Source organism: Polyodon spathula, chromosome 5 (assembly GCF_017654505.1).
Source record: "Polyodon spathula isolate WHYD16114869_AA chromosome 5, ASM1765450v1, whole genome shotgun sequence".
In the NCBI taxonomy this organism is placed as follows: Eukaryota; Metazoa; Chordata; class Actinopteri; order Acipenseriformes; family Polyodontidae; genus Polyodon; species Polyodon spathula.
The window spans coordinates 60,955,403-60,970,410 of record NC_054538.1 but is presented as its reverse complement, the minus strand read 5'-3'; positions in this window follow the sequence as shown (position 1 = coordinate 60,970,410).

Below are 15,008 nucleotides of genomic sequence, written 5' to 3'. Positions count from 1 at the left end.
ATAAAGTATTAACATGTGCAATTTAATTTCATCACCAACAAAAACAAAACAGGTAATCTGCAATTTGTTGACATTTCTTTCAATTTTAATATTATACTTAGTTCTGTTTGTAACGTAAATGAGAGAGAGAGACAAAAAAAACATTCCAGACTATACACTCATTCAGTTATCAGAACACTGTTCATGTATCATTTTGGTATTTCAGCAATCAGGGCTTGATCGATGCACCACAGCTGTTTCTAGTTTGCATGAATCACAGACCAGGGGATTTAGCTGTGGAGCAAAATATGACATCCCACAAAAGAACAATAAATGTTGATTTGGTGCCAAGGGATTTGCTGCCACCCTGCTGGTCATGAAATGTGTTGGTCTCATGCTGGAGCTTACTGGCAGTATTTTTACTTTTCATATTAAAGCAATACATTTAGAAAGCCATGATTCTCTTTGAAATGATGTATTGCTGAAAAACAATACCATATGACTAAAGTGAAAGACAGCATTCTGCTTCATTATCAACATCTTGGAATGTATTGCTTGAAGCGTAAGTGCTTCAAATGTCATTTTCATTTGATCCCCTTTACTGTTTTATGGTGTTTGCAATCATTCTGAAGGGTTCTGGGCTCTACTCCGATGCTATTTCCACTTTTATCTTCCTTTACCTGACTTTGAACTTGTCTGACATTCAAGTGCCGGGACTGAAAAGCCTTCTGCATTCATTTTCTTCTTCTTTTCTTGGACAGGGGCAGATAATGCACGTGACATCACATGTCCACAGGCCCACCGAGAGGGTGGGGAGGATGGAGATGTTTTGGCCAGGAAGGAGCCCATGAGAGCCAGGCAAAAAAAAAAAAAAAGTGATCATTAAAGTTTTTTTTTGTTTTGTTTTGTTTTTACTGAACGTTTAAAAATAAGGGCTTAGGTTAGCCAGGGTGTTCTCGGGTCACCACGCACCAGCGACCCCTGTAGTCTGGCCATGTGCCTGTGGGCTTGCCTGTAAGCTGCCCACAGCTGCGTTGTCCTCCGATACTGTAGTTCTGAGGTGGCTGCATGGTGGGTCTGCAGTGTGAAAAGAAGTGGTCAGCTGACATCACACGCTTTGGAGGACAGCGTGTGTTCGTCTTTGCCACTCGCAGGTCTGCAGCGGTGAGCTAAGCTTGAGCCTCAAATAATTGGCTATTCTAAATTGGGAGAAAATAATAAAAACAATTGGCGACTACTAAATTTGTAAAAATAAATAAATAAATAAATTAAATTTATAGGTGTATAACAAACATTTATACATTTAAAATTAAGCGTAAATACTTGAAAAAAATATGAATTATAATACATGTGTTTAACGGTGTATTTGCTTATAAATTAAAGTAAGCACCGAGTTGTTTTCAAATGTTGGAATTTTTTGGGGGTTCCTAGAACTATGTCGTTTCATAGTTTAAAGAAAATTTCTCAAATGTGATTTGACAGTAAAGTAACTTTCAGATACAGTAAGTTAGGTAAAATACAGTGTGTCTGCTTTTATAACCTTTAAACATAGAAGTAAAATGATTTACTTGCCTTAACCCAGTGGTGTAGTGCTATTATGTACCCCCCTCGCTCTCTCAACCCTTCCACGCCACTTGGATTCCCCATTTCCCCATACACTCAACAGAACCGCAGTTTATCAGTAGCAGTTACGGTATTTGAAAGGGCTGACAAGTGTACCAAATTCAGACAATCAGGTATTGAGGTATTATTGTAAAGCAGCTAGACTTACAACTATCTATATTAAAGATCAAAAAGTAAACAAATACTGTACATATTTTCACAACCCGCTTCAAACACACACGATACACACATGATTAAAACACCCCCCACTCCCCCTTCTCGTATATTGAATGGTTTGGCCCAGAATCAGCTCGTCTCACTGTCCTGTTGCAGCCGCTTAAGAGCTAATGAGACTGAGGTTTTGAAACAGAAATGCGTCCGTTTACAAAAAAAAGATGTGCAAGGTCACAGGTACCCTTTATTTGTTTGTTGCGATTGAGTTTTACCTTTTAAATAAATGTGTAGCTTATTTTATCTATGTTATTTCTTATATATGGGTCTAAAAATAAGAACTGTTCCAATTATTACATCTAAATGTAAAATGCTGACACCTTGCCACCGCGTTATTACAGGTTCCCTTCACCTCTCTACAATATTAACACCTGTTGTTCAAGACCAGGCACACTATATTCAAACTTTTTTCATTATTTATCTCTTAAGAGTTTTTTAAGGTTATTGTATTCTTTGCTTATTTGTATGGGTTATACACATGTATATCTCCATAGATTAATAGGCGCAAAACAGTTCAATATTTTACACGTGAAGTATGGAAGAGGTGCTCTCCCTCCCTGCCCATGAGAAGTGGGGGTGCTCCCCCACGACCCCCCAGCATTACACCCCTGCCTTAACCTGGCTTTAAAAAAATAAAAAGTTCTATGTTTACATCGTCCCTTTTGAAAATCAAGTTGTTGTATCTGCCTATATGTTAAATTGGCAGCCATTTTATTTAATTTTATAAATTAACTGTAAAACTGAATGCAAAGAAAGACAAATTATTTATTTATTTATTTTATTTTATTTTATTTTATTTTTTGCATATAATAACACTACTGAATAAAACGTCTAGAAGCACAAACAATATTAAACAACACGACTACCATTTAATAAGAGAATTCAAATTTCCAGGATTAGTTGCATGGTTTCAATGTGGTAAAAGTAACTGGGTAAACGGCAATAAACAATAATTCTGAAAACGTGATTTATAGTGTTCTTTTGTGCAGTCTATAGATCAATTTTAAATATACTAGCCTAGTGTACATGTAAAAATGTAAACGTAATTAAGATACCAGATGGCTAAGAAGTGTGTATGTGTGTGTGTGTGTGTGTGTGTGTGTGTGTGTGGGGTTAAATTATTAAACTATTAAACTAATTATGCTTCATATATTTTTTAAATAAGGATGTTGCGCCTTGTGTAGTAAAATAAAGCCTCCTATATCATGTTACTATGAAGAACAGGATTGCCACTGTGTATTCCTATGGTTACTATCTAAACCTACAAAATATGTAAGAAAGGTACTGATTCACATTAGTAAGAGTGCTTCAATTTCAGTTAGTTTTGTAATCTTTAGCACATTAATATATGGGTCTTAACATTTATTTTTTTTTAATATACATTTTAACCATTAATTGTTAACATTTTATTCCCTTGTAAGTTGTTTTTATTAAATGTAGCACTTAATTATACAGTTTACTGTTTATGAAAATGTATAACATTGACTGAAATGTTGTTTCATGTTTTACAGGTTGGAAACCCTGTCTGATGATCCAGCACTGTCTCAGCAAAATAAATACAAATCTGGTGCACAAAAGCGGAAATTGAAACAGCAGAAAGAATATGCTCAAAGTAAAGGAAGGCAAACTCTTTTTGATGTTGGTTTTGGAAAGAAACCTGGGGATCCCCTATCTGAAGATGTTAATTCAGAACTTAACATAACTGACACCAGTAAATCGAGTGCTGTTGCTCTGAATCAGTTAATAGAGGACGACAAGTCAGTTGATAGCTCTATGACTGAGAGCAACAGTCTTCAGCAAGAATAATATCCACAGACAAGTACAGTCGAGGTTACAGTTCCCGAAAAAGCTGAAGAGCTTCAGCAGCGTAATGGCTTCGATGTTGTCATGTTCACTGACGAATAAGTGTCAGCTGAAAGCATAGAGCTAGCTGTTACATCTGGGCTTCCAAAACATCCTAAATGTTTTCCAGATGACACAAGGAGTGTGGTTTCCCAACTTCTCTGCTTCAATCAGTACAACAAAATGGTGAGCACTGCGAACGTGACTGGTTGGTTTGGAGTAACAGTAAGCAATCTTTATACTGTTTTCCTTGTCGACTCTTCACAGAGACTCAATTTGCATTACATTTTGCACTTGTGACTGTGGAAGGCTGGCCAGTAACAACAGTTTGGAAATAACTCTACGATCAGATCCCAGAGCATGAGAGAGTTGCCAGTCATAAGAAATGTTATACTGAGTGGTGTGAGCTTGAGAGGCGTTTTCAAGCAAACTCTGCCATTGACGTGCTGTTTGATAAGGACACTCTTTCAAGGGCAGCTAGATGGAGGGAAATCCTAAACAGGATCGTAGATGTTGTCCTTTTCTTGGGCGAAAGAGCTTTAGCCTTTCGTGGATCAACTCAAGGATTGGTGCTCCAGATAATGGGAATTTTCTTGGCTTCATTGAATTACTCAGTCATTCTGATCCAGTTCTACAAGAACATGTGGAAAGGGTTGCAGAATATCAGCAAGCAGGTAGTCGTCTTCAAGCCCACTACTTTTCAGGAGATGTACAATCTGTTTAGTTGCAGCCCACAGTGATGGAGCATTCTGCTACAGAAGATAGGCTGTTCTTTTCATGGACTTTCTGAAACATGTTGGACAGACAGAGTTAATAGTCTCAGGCCCTTTACTTCAAAAGAAATACTTCAACTCAACTTCACATCTCAAACGAGAACTGAAATCAGATGCATTACTGACAATGTGAAGTCAATCACTTGCATCTTGATGGCTGGAATCTGGTTAAAAGTTCTAGTGATCATTGATTGACTGATTGATTTCAAAGCACTGCGCAAATGTTGGAGCTTGATTAGAAGTGAAGTTAAATTGGTTGCAGGTGAGAAGAATGTTCAGCCACAACTGCAAGCAAAATGCAAAGCAGTTCCTTTGCCTGATGGTGAACAAGGTGAAACTGCAGAGGAGACAGAGTTTAGGTTAAATGTGCTTTATAATATATATATATAAATCTGTTATTGCTGGGCTCACAAGAAGATATACGGAAGAGAATGTATCAGAGAATGAACTGCAAACCAAAACCAAGCAGTTTGTGGCCCAGTACAAACCAGATGTCTCAGAAGATGTCTGGAAGAAATGATACATGTAAAGGCCATCCACAAAGCTAATCTTGGTGAAAGTTCACTGCTTCCTTTGGATCTTCTGAATAAACTCCACAGTTTTAAGTTGCATCCTGTCTCCTAAATTGCTATGTAGCCCTTTGTATTTTCGGCAAAATCCCAGTCACAGCTCCAGAAGGGGAACAATCTTTTAGCAAGCTTAAGCTAATAAAAAATAACCTTCATTCCAAGGCCAGGAAGGTGCACTTTTAACTCATACATTCAGGGAGAGACTTCAGGAAGATTACAAAACTGCTAAGTTACTTGTTTTATTTACTCTCTTTAGTTATTTACAAAGTCTGAAATATTAAAGGGTTAAGAAGTATTTGTTTTAAGATATTCAATATTGAAGAATTACTGTTGCAATTCTCATTATACAGCTCTTGCATTTTGCAATATTTTCTTATTCTTGAATTGTTGAATAAGTTGTCATGTTAGCTTTATTATTATTTCTTGGTACCATGTTGAAAGGTGTACCCTGGAAAGGAGGGTGACGTTGTGTTAATAAAGCTTATTTGATATTGATTAACAACTCATTGGTCACAAAAGTACATGTTTTACTGGATATGAATCCCCATTTTACTGAATGAGTACTTGTGATAGAGATCGAATGATTCTTGGTGTTAGATCTCCACCCTGACCTGTGAGGGTGCTGTGTAAAGGGAACAGAGTACCTTGGACTAGTTGGCCCAGCAATTCATTCCCAGGGTTTGGCAGAAGTCAGCCATCTAAAAAGGGGGAGGAGCTATGGTACACTAAACCATGGACCCGGAAGGTTAACAGCATGGCATCCACGGATTGGAGGAGTGGACGTGCTAGTTAACCAAGGGGTCATGCTTGACGGTATAAAAAGGGGACATAGTGATACAATCTGTTCCTTATTATGGTTACTCTGAAACCTGAAGGACCTGTGTATTGTTATGAAGAACCATGAGTGTTTTGTTTTGTCTGTCTGTCTAAAACTTGGTTATTGTTCATTGTTCATTAGACTAGATGACTAACATCATCTGGAGCTGTCACCCACGACCAGCACTAAACCCGGACAACACTGCACTACTTCACCATTGTTGCACGGAATAAATCGTACACACTTCACCACAAGCACTACAGCACTCACTTTGGACTGGTGACAGTGTTTGTGTCTAATTGTGTTTAGTAGTATCCTTATTATTTATGGGACTGCAGCCCTTTATTGCTTTGTACTGCAAGCTCTTTATTATTTACTGCTTGGTCATCAGACCATTGGATTACAAATGCAAACAAACCATTTCACCTGTACTTTGTTTGTTTGTTTCATTGGATTACTGCACCTGCACTTCACCTGCTCTACTAATTACTACTTTGCCACAGTACCCCAGCAATACCACTTAAAACAAATAGGTGTAAGTATAAAATTTGTGTAATGCCAAGAAATATTGTTATGAATTACGACATGATGTACCGTACCGTCAATCAACATGCTTTCAATTCCCAGTCTGAGGGTAACGCAGCGCTTGAAGAAATTCTTAAATCAGTGACTTTGTGTTCTGGTTTTGACTCACTTAACAATGAGTGTATGGGGCAGGAGTGGGCCTTCTGTATGGTGGACCTACATATCAATCCTTCCCCAGGGCCATGGCGGCTCATGGCGGCTCTCGGCAGCCCTGCATGTCAACAAAATTTTGTTCAACTCAGGCATGGGCAGAAATGTCCCTTATTACAAACTATCCTTTTTGCAACCACCTTCTAATTTCTGGAGAACTGAAACTAATAAGGCTAAACATAATTGACTCTCTTTAAGAATGTGTCGAGATACCATGCTGAGTTCCGACAGGGTAACACTATTGCCTTTATGTGAACAGCAGGAGATTGAGTTGGACCATCACTTCTCTGCAGGGAGTGCAATAAAGAGACCCACTGTTTATTTAAAAAAAAAAATTGAAGAGAAATTGATTGTAACTAAGAGTGTACTTATGTCTTAAATAGAGAGGTAATGCATCATATAATTATACAAGAGCTTACCTTGTTAAAAGGTAACTCAACATCTCCCATTAGAACTACGACTGATTTGCCAAAGCCTTTCTACTTTATATTCAAGATACAAATGAAAGAATAATTGAAATTCTTTTCAGACCTCCAGGAAACTGAATATATAAAAAACCTTGTCCCCAGGTGGCAGCACAATTAGGTGCTAAATAAAATCGCCTTCACTGTCATCTATAAGATTTTAATTATATAAGCTGGGCAAATTAGTGTGTTATTTAAGTAAAATAAATGGTCATGCTCGCAGTGCAAGATAGCTAAATTTCCCTAGAGAAGAGTACAGAAAGGTAGTTACGAGGGAAATGTGGGGTTATTAATTCAACACAAAAATACAGACAGAAATAAACTTGAGTGGAGAGGCAGACTTAAAGTAAATTATAAATCTGCTTGGAAAAATCCTGCTCTCTGACTGGTAAGCTACATTCTACCGATAGGCCATACAGAAAAAGCAGCAGAGTTTTGTGTGTTAAAACTACATTTTATATGATTAAAACAAATATTGTGGGCATTTTGATTTCAGGTATGTTTAAATTGGTTAAAAACAAAAATATATATATATATATATATATATATATATATATATATATATATATATATATATATATATATATATATATTTTGCATTTTATTTTTTGAAATCTAAAATTTTGTTCGACCACCACACTATCACCAAATATAACTCAGCAACTATCCTGGGCTTGCTGTCTAGGCGATGACATAAAAGTTGATGACAGGACTTATCAGACAAAAACTCTCACAGGTAAGGAACTGTGAACGGAAACCACAAGGTTTGTGTAACAGGGCGATGTTACATACATGGGTCGTCACTGTATAATACTGAATCAGACAGAGCAGTGGGTTTTGACACGTCGCACAGGCACGCAGATTCAATTACAACACAAGCCCGCATGGTAATCCTGGTGCTGGATTTAATAAAGAAAACAAAATAAAGCTAAAAATAAAAGTTTGCCCAAACAACATTCTGCTTCAGGAACCTATTACATTACTAACCTTCATTGTACTTAGTTTGGGATTAAATCCCCTAAACTTACCTACTTCTGGACTCCCAGAGTCCAGGCATCCTCATCCTCATAGCCCGCCTGTGTAGCTACGGCATTGCAGTCGCCTCAAACATTGGCTCCCTCGACACGCCACCAGCCAATCAGGATCTCCCAATCAGCTCCACTCCGTGCAAGCCTTCCTATTTACCAAAGAAGCAGCGTAGCTGAACCAGCAACAAGGTCCTCCCTGACACAGTTAGATTGTATGCACTGTACATATGAAAGAACAACGCAAAAAACGTGTCATTAAAAGTATTAAAGGAATGGGATGTTAAGACTGTATTATACACTTGCAGTTTGTAAAAACTTCTGTAGTCAAGTGTGATCCTACAACATGATTGCCTGAGTGCTTAACCCTTTGCAGTCCATTTATTTATTCAGCACTTGTCAGGCGTGTCAGGTCCAATTTATTTTCACACGCACTGTTTATTTTACACACGCTGTTTAGAATATTTTTTGCTTCAGAGTAAAACAAGTTTAAAATGCATTCTGTGGCAAAACGACATCAGTATTACATCTCTAGCCAAGCCCCACCCTTTGTTCACTGTATTTTTTCACATACCTCTTTATAGACGTGCATACTGATAAATGCTCTCCTGATCACTTGTTTTATCAAAAAACTTCTCAATAATGTGATCCAAGTCATTATTTTATTACTATAACATCTCAAAAAAAATCTGCAAATGTCAGTGATATTCTTTGAGTGCTAGATGCAGAAGCAGCTACCTCCTTTGTTATGTCCATGTTATCTCTGTAGTGGATGGTGCTATGAGATACGCCATTTTTTCTTTTCGACTTCATTTGGCTCCTATTGGTCTTGGCCATTGAAGTGTTTTCTCAGCTTTTTCCGAAGAAAAAACAACTAGAGACCCGTGCTTTACGTCTTTTTGATGATGTTGGACAGGGTCGAACATTGGACGGGAAAGGGAAAATTGTAATGTCGGACCTGGTTCGACATAGGACTGCAAAGTGTTAATACTCACATTAGGAGCGTTTCTGTAAATGAATGATTCTGATGCCGTCCATGAACTCTGCAACTCTCTAACATCAGTGGGATCATCTCAACATGGCTGTAGTCTGGAAGACAAACCCCCATAAGACATAACCTTCCTTTGGTGGCATGAGACACATTTTTCTTTACTTTTTACCTCAGAAATACATGGTGCATCTTTAAATGTATGGTCTATTCATCCAGCTCTTCACATGAATCCACTTTGTCTCTTCTTGTTGTCTCCTGCAGTTCCAATATGATACACTTCAGGTTCATAGAAACTTTTCCCAAACTTTTCGCTACAAAATTATAGCACTGACAAAGCTACTGCATCCAACCTTCACCAAGTAACCAGAGGACTTCCAGCTGTCCCCTCGACATCTTCCTCTCAAAGTCCAGATTATCAGTGCATCATTTCCAGATGTTTTTTTTTTAAGTAATAAAAATGAAATATGATATATACAGTACCAAGATTTTGTTGAAAGTAGTATATTCTCACAAATTATTTTTCAGGCTTTGTTAACAATTACTTTCATTTTATCTTTGCACCGCTTGTATTTTATTTTATTTTACTAACAACCAAGTTTTTCTTGATCTAGAATGTATTTGGTCTTGCACCCCTGCTTTCTGTTCTTCTTTTTCTTACTGACTGCTAAGATTCTATTTATTTGTCTTTTTAATCTCTCTCTGTAGCTCACTTCTGTGGCAGAATCTGTTTCACACAGCTTTATTTTTTAAGGAAAGCACACATTAGTTTCACATGTCTGAATAGATTATTCTCCACCCCCTTTATTTGAATAACACTTACTAATGAGATTTCTCTTCACCCTGAAGTATTCTCCTGAGAAACCACAGACGGTTTATACAGTTGGCACTGTTTGATGATATGTGGGTAGGACCAAGAATTGTAAACACCTTCCATTACACTGTCAATATGGTGTGGGTAGGGATATCATGAATAGCCACAATGGCACCGATTCACTATATATCATGAAGTCTTCCAGGGGCTTAAACTGTTCTGAAGGGACGTAATTCCTTTTTTTTTTTTTTTTTTAATGTCTCCAATTCCTTCAGCTGTATAGTGTGCTACAAGGCTTGTAGATTGCTCCCCTTCCATGTTATTCTTTTGTTAAGAGCTCCATTTACACATTGACTTGGTTTACATGCAAAAATAGCAAGAAGTCTCACCTTTTTGTCATGATATTTTGGTAGTACCTTTTGGGAAATTTGGGTTTACATGTATTTTTCTTTCAGCAAGATAAATTCTCCTTCAAAATTGTAATTACCTATTTAATATTTAAATATGGGAGGGTATACTTAGTATTTAGCAGACAATTTTATCCAAAGCAACTGACAGAGACTTGAGGGTGAACTAAGCAGCTCAACTGCTGCTGCAGAGTCACTTACAATAGGGCATTGGTTTTATGTCTCACCTGAAGGATGGAGCACAGGACCACCAAGCCTCCTTAAACATTATTTAAATATTTCTGTCAGTGTTCCAATTTGCCATTGCACAACTGCTATGCAGCTTTATTAAAATACCAAAATTCCAGCGCTTTGTACTGTCCATGTATTATTTTCTAAAAAATGTTGAATGCATAAATATTTACAGTGGCTTGCGAAAGTATTGACCCCCCCTTGGCATTTTTCCTATTTTGTTGCCTTACAACCTGGAATTAAAATGGATTTTTTGGGGGTTTGTATCATTTGATTTACACAACCCCCTACCACTTTGAAGATGCAAAATATTTTTAATTGTGAAACAAACAAGAAATAAGACCAAAAAACAGAAAACTTGAGCGTGCATAAGTATTCACCCCCCCCCAAAGTCAATACTTTGTAGAGCCATCTTTTGCAGCAATTACAGCTGCAAGTCTCTTGGGGTATGTATCTATAAGCTTGGCACATCTAGCCACTGGGATTTTTGCCCATTCTTCAAGGCAAAACTGCTCCAGCTCTTTCAAGTTGGATGGGTTCTGCTGGTATACAGCAATCTTTAAGTCATACCACAGATTCTCAATTGGATTGAGGTCTGGGCTTTGACTAGGCCATTCCAAGACATTTAAATGTTTCCCCTTAAACCACTCGAGTGTTGCTTTAACAGTATGCTTAGGGTCATTGTCCTGCTGGAAGGTGAACCTCCGTCCCAGTCTCAAATCTCTGGAAGACTGAAACAGGTTTCCCTCAAGAATTTCCCTGTATTTAGCGCCATCCATCATTCCTTCAATTCTGACCAGTTTCCCAGTCCCTGCCGATGAAAAACATGCTTCACTGTGGGGATGGTGTTCTCGGGGTGATGAGAGGTGTTGGGTTTACGCCAGACATAACGTTTTTCTTGATGGCCAAAAAGCTCAATTTTAGTCTCATCTGACCAGAGTATCTTCTTCCATATGTTTGGGGAGTCTCCCACCTGTCTTTTGGCGAACACCAAATGTGTTTGCTTATTTTTTTCTTTAAGCAATGGCTTTTTTCTGGCCACTCTTCCGTAAAGCCCAGCTCTGTGGAGTGTACGGCTTAAAGTGGTCTTATGGACAGATACTCCAATCTCCACTGTGGAGCTTTGTAGCTCCTTCAGGGTTATCTTTGGTCTATTTGTTGCCTCTCTGATTAATGCCCTCCTTACCTGGTCCGTGTGTTTTGGTGGGCAGCCCTCTATTGCCAGGTTTGCTGTAGTGCCATATTCTTTCCATTTTTTAATAATGGCTTTAATGGTGCTCCGTGGGATGTTCAAAGTTTCGGATATTTTTTTATAACCCAGCCCTGATCTGTACTTCTCCACAACTTTGTCCCTGACCTGTTTGGAGAGCTCCTTGGTCTTCATGGTGCCGCTTGCTTGGTGGTGCCCCTTGCTTAGTGGTGTTGCAGACTCTGGGGCCTTTCAGAACAGGTGTATATATACTGAGATCATGTCACAGATCATGTGACACTTAGATTGCACACAGGTGGACTTTATTTAACTAATTATGTGACTTCTGAAGGTAATTGGTTGCACCAGATCCTATTTAGAGGCTTAATAGCAAAGGGGGTGAATACATATGCACGCACCACTTTTCCATTATTTATTTTTTAGAATTTTTTTAAACAAGGGGGGTCAATACTTTCGCAAGCCACTGTATATACATATTAAACACTTACATATATAATATACACAAGATTTCCTACAAAAGGGTAGCTTCAGCAGTTCTGATCCTTATGGTAGTTTACGAACAGAGCTAAAATACCAGCACTTTAGGTTAATGATATACAAAATAAAGTCATAATGTTTAGTAAATCTACAATAGGTTACCCCACTCACCCACATTCCCCACAACTTAATAATAATAATAATAATAATAATAATAATAGAGTAGAACCTCATATTCGTTCATGTAAGATACAATATCTTCTTTTAACCGATGGACCTCTGGCATGTGTCATTTACACATGCTTCTACCAACTGAATGGTACTAATGAGTAACAAAGAAGTAAGTAAAGATTTAGAAGTGAGTAGTTTTTCGAGATTTACGATTATACTGTATTTACAGTATAATCGTAAATCTCGAGAAACTACTCACTTCTAAATCTTTTGTAGTCATTTTTGTATTACTTTAGTATAAATACATGTTAATTTGGATTCATATGTTGTTTTTTTCTGACTTTATGTGAACGAAAAGACACACATTTGCACGTTTTCCCATTGGAAATAGTGATATTTTGAAATATCACTGTCCTGGTCACAAAAACAAAGTTTGTGGGGAATAATAGCCATTTTCTATACTTTTGAGGCATAAGCAATTAGGAAATAACACTTACTACCCAGGAACAAAAAAAAAAAAAAAAAATTGTTACACAGTGTTTTTTTTATAATGAAATAAAATAAAAGTACCATATTCAAGTTCAGTAAAATAAAAAGTAAATTATTTTATTATATTGTTTTGGTTGTTCTTAACTCAATTTCAGTCTTTACATCTTGCAGGCTGTTTAGTGATTATGCCATTTTGAGTCTTAGTAACTTTCTCTTGACTTTCTGCATCTAAATCATTTGCCGTATCATACTTGTCCTCGGTGTCTATAGTGTCTAAAATGTTGATAACACTCCAGTTACATAGCTCCAAAAAGTGGCAATGACGGGACAGTCCCAGAACATATGCATAAGTGGTGCCAGGTGTGGCAAGTTTACAGATGTTACATGCAGAGTTGGAAATAATTTTCATTTGGAAGCATCTGTACGGGTTTGCATAAGCTCTGTGAATATATTTAAAATGTATCAGTTGATGGCCAGGGTTTTTAGAAGCCATAAATGTATTTAGCCATAGAATCTCCCAGTTCGGAATATTACCTAGACTCCCCAACTCACACACCCAGATTTTTGTGACAGCTAGAGGATTATAAGATTTCATTAGCAAATGGCCATAAACAGTAGATACAATCCCCAAGAAAAACTAATAGGATTGATACAACCTGCCAAAGGATGAGGAGGCATAGCTGTATCCCATAGCATACCATAGGCCTGCATAGCTAATCTAAGTCTCAGATACATAACATAACAAAAACCATGAAGGGAGTAGGTCTCTTCAAGGTCCTGAAACATACAAAAGCATCCATTATCAAATATGTTATTTATTTATTCATTTATTTATTTGAAAGTGCTGTGTTTTTTTAAACTTTGTAGTAGCTTCAGTATTTAAAAAAACAAAAAAACAACAAAAAAAAAACTTGATTATAAAACAATTAAAGCATAAGGCACTATCATTTTAGGAGTCACCTACAAATTTCAATAATTTGAAATGCTGAATAAATGGTGTCACATAAGAAAAACATACTGAATGAAGAGGTCTCTAAATTCCCAGTACGGTATGTATATATACTGTAGCAGGGCCCTGCTGTTTACATGTGTATTTATTTTTAGAACGGGGTCTCCCCCTCCACCCCTGTGTTATTTTGTGCTTGTTTATTTATTATTAATAGCATTTATATATGACGGCAAAGCGCTGAGTGTTTTGTTTTGTTTTAAATATAAAACCTTGTGGTAATGTGTGGCTGTCGGCTAGCGCGTTGTTAAACTAGTCGGCAGTCACACATAATTAATAAACTCGTGCAGATTGTGGCCGAGGGGTAATAGAATAATTAGTAGCTAGTTAAACCCCTCGGCCACGGTATATAAACCTGCTACACTCTCAGTTCCTGGTGGGTTCCTGGCGATTTACTCACCCTTATTTGCCATACCATGCTTTGGCCACACATTTCCTATAGCGTGAGGAATGTGCATGACATCACATTCTCACGACATATAAACCAAGTCATTGATGTTCTATGTTGACATTTTTTTAGAGCCTGTTTACCACGATGTCAGGGATTCCATAGACAAAACAAATTAAACAGTCATGTGAGTGACAGAGAATTACACTGAATCCTGTAAGTCAGGAAGATAGAGAAATATTTACTTTATATAAAATTATAGCTAGCTAGGGGGTACCTACAGTTAAACGTGTGTGGTTGCTTAACTTCATATAGTTTAGGCTTTTTTCTCTGGTTCGTTGCTTTGGCTGGACTGATAGTAAAAGTGACATACATAAAAAGGCTTGGCACTGGCCTTTGAGCAATGTCTGTGGCCCTTTTTTTATGTTAATCCCATTGAGACCACATGGTTACAGCCATTGACACCAGGTGTTCCCATATTCCTTTTATGACCAGAACATATACTGGAATATGGAGCCTGTACAGAATGTTTGTGTTACTGCTTTTCATATACTTTTTTTTATTTTTTATATATCATTTTATATTTATTTCAGAAGGAAAACCATTATAACAAACATATGCTACATGAATTAAGGAAAGAAATGGATTGCAGCCAAGAATCTTACATTTTATATTTTGTCTGTTTTGGGCATATGCTGGAAAAAAAAAAAAAAAAAAAAAACCACCCCCCTTCTTTCATGTTAACGATTGTATGAGTTATAAACATCTGCATTGTCTTATAGTTTGTGCT